Here is a 3264-nt window from a genome sequence, read left to right as displayed (position 1 = left end):
CGAACTATTACTTTCGATAATTTTTTCACGTGGTACTGTTTTGTTGATCCCATACAGACTTTCGACATCAGTTGGCCTAACAGGAAATGGACAATCTCAAACATTATCGAAGCGAAAGTGTTCTCCTTAAAAAATACCTTTAATGATTGTTCGATTTACTCGCCGAGACGTACGGGATTGATACTGTGACGAAATATTCGTCAGGTCTTGGCATGTTCACAATTTTATTGTTGTATATGTTTAAAAAACGATTAAATAATCGACTAATTTATATTATTAACCTGAGTGATCTGGGTGTGACCAATAAACTCAGCAAAATTTTCTATTTTAAGTTTTGTTAGTTATCGCTTTAGAATTGAGTTAATTTTAAATATGTACAAAATTTTTTTATCACGTTTGCACGGAATAGAATCTGTGTAGGACAGGAAATTGTTAGATAAACCAAAATAGAATGATAATATAACATCGTATGTAATTAGTTTGTCATTAGTTTTACATTTTTTGTTGGAATAACGTTCGATATGGGACTTAACATATGTTTTTGAGTCTTACTGATAATGTATACATTAAATAGCTGTTTGTCGCAAATAGTGATAATGTGTGTTTGTGTTTTTAGCTCCTAATCGATGTTAATGTGAAAACAGTTGCTTTTGAGTGATTTTGCATAAAAATTAGATTCCCACTTACAAAAAGTGCAATTTTAATAGGTCAAACATAAGTATTTATAATTTTTAATAAAAAAAATTTAAAAATAATGCCATATATGTATAAAAATAAATGTTTATATATAATTCTCACGTATGTTTACATATGAAATAAATGTAACATTGTTATGTTTTTGTTAAAATCTTAAAACTAATTAACTTTAAAACTAAAATGAAACATTCTCTTTTTTGTAATATTAATTAGTCACCTTGTACTTCTCTTTCTATGTAGGACGTTTATGAAAAAACTTATTATGGCAATACCAAAAATACTCAGACTACTACCGAAATTAAAACTCTCAGATACAGTGGTTCAATTTTTACAAAATATAAAATAAATTGATAAAATTTATTAAATTTTCAAGATAATTGATGAATGTTTGTGCCACACTTTTTTGTACAATTTTTTATGTGTTAATTTCGTATAGGTAATACTCATTCAATATACATTTCAATTTTCTTACTAATTTCAAATGTCGTTAGTTTAAAGGCGTACAAAATTTAGTCATCTAAATGAGTTTGGCCGAAGGCAAATTATTGACTTACAACAAAATAGGACAAGTTTTCGCTTGTGGAAGTTACCAATTACAATAGATGAACCGGACTTGAAACATTGACTGATGAAAGTCGTAAACGAAGTGCCAGAGCTTCAGGAAGACGTCAAGCAGCAAATGGATGTCAACTCTACGAGATCGCCTTGAAACCACTTCTTCAATTGCTAACTAGTGGTTTACAAGCTTTTTAACATTGAGAAGTGTTTACCATAGAATCCTCACATTGACACATTGTCTAAGACGAGAAGAGAAGTGATCTAGAGAAAGCGACAGTTTTGTATTGTTACATGGAATGAGGTCGTCTTTAATGAAGAGTCCGATTTTGTTTGATGGTTTGGTAAGTGCCAGAAGGCACCACTGAGGAAGGCAATACGCAATACTGTTTGTGGAGACGTATAAATCTCGAGCAGCTAAAGTTCTAATTATAAACTATAATTTATGGTACTATTCCATATGATAGGCGGTCATAATTTTGTTTTGGATCTATTGTGTAAGACATTATAGACTTCGAAATTCAATCTTCCCTCCACAGACTTGGGAAATCTTTAGCGTCAGGAAGTAATGAAACTAACGACCTCATTAGAACAATGTTGCTACGGCGACTCAATGAGTGTGTATCTAAACCATCGTGGAGGACTAATTTTTAATAGTGATAGAAAATATTTTTACCTAAATTTATTACTCCTGTTACCCTATAATACAACTACAATCTTTCCAAATTAATGGTCATGAGAATATTCATATTCATATACACAAACGTAAGCATCGGTGGTTCAGTGGTAGAATGCTCGCCTGCCACGCGGGCGGCCCGGGTTCGATTCCCGGCCGATGCATATAATTTTTATTATTTTTTAATTTTATAATTAAATAAATATAAAAAAGTTTTGCATCGGCCGGGAATCGAACCCGGGCCGCCCGCGTGGCAGGCGAGCATTCTACCACTGAACCACCGATGCTTATATATATATTTTTTTATTATTAATTAAATAAAATTATTCTGGTATAATCCTCTGCCATTGTGAATAGCAAATTATTTTATTATTTACGTTTCATGTGCTATCAACAATTATAGCTTATGAGTCCATGTTATTTCAACAATAAGGACTGTTTTCGACAATAGATAAATATATTTTGAATAATTTAATAGTTTATAAAACTATGTACAATTAAAAATAATTAAATTAATGATACAAATTTAATATATTGAATAGAAAAAATATAAATATGACCCCTTTATTTTAATTATCAATAAAATTTGTATATTAATATTTTGTTTTGTCTATTAAATAAATTATTGTTTAAATAACATAGATTTTTAAATAAAAGAAAATCGAGATTAATTTTAAATTGTAAACATAAACATTTAAAATAATTAATCAAATATAGTCAAATGGCAGTATTTTATTAATTATAATTATTACTGTCGGAGAAAGCTGAACACAAATTTAACCTATTTTGAAATAATAGAAATGTTAATACTAGACAATTCTATTAACAAAAGCATGATCAAAATATGTTTTACTCACTGTTATTTAAGAATAAACATACTAAAAATTTTGTGGGAAAATATGCAATATAAATAAAAATGTTGTGTTGACCCTGAGTAATAAATGTAATACTGAATTAAATAAATTGGAATTATTGCAAATAACTCTTTGTTTATTTAAATGATGCACATAAATCATTATGATTGTATTATATAATATTTTGCAAAGAATAAACTAGCTTTATTTATGTTTCATTGATCATATTTTTGGATAAAAATTTTAATGTGAGTTAATTAGAAGGTAATTCCAATATAATTATTTTGACAATTCTATTATGACTTTTTTGAAAAGGTTGCGATATATAATAATAGTAATTTAATTACACTATTATAAAATATCTTAATAGGTTTTGTATTGAAATAAAATAATCCCGTCCTCGTTAAGTTAATCCTTTACTTCATGTCTGTCATTGATAAAATGTTAATTATCGTCAATAATTATTTATTTATTTATTTAAGT

At 28.1% G+C, this 3264-nt stretch overlaps 1 non-coding gene across 1 annotated transcript; it reads left to right on the top strand.

Moving 5' to 3' along the window:
* The first annotated feature begins 2020 nt into the window (after positions 1-2020).
* Positions 2021-2091, top strand: Trnag-gcc (transfer RNA glycine (anticodon GCC)). Its single transcript has one exon. It is a non-coding gene; the product is annotated as a tRNA-Gly (tRNA).
* The last annotated feature ends 1173 nt before the right edge of the window (positions 2092-3264 follow it).

The sequence above is a fragment of the Aethina tumida genome, chromosome 3 (genome assembly GCF_024364675.1).
Source record: "Aethina tumida isolate Nest 87 chromosome 3, icAetTumi1.1, whole genome shotgun sequence".
Lineage (NCBI taxonomy): Eukaryota > Metazoa > Arthropoda > Insecta > Coleoptera > Nitidulidae > Aethina > Aethina tumida.
Note: the sequence above shows the minus strand (reverse complement) of the source record. Positions and strands in the feature narration are given on the sequence as shown.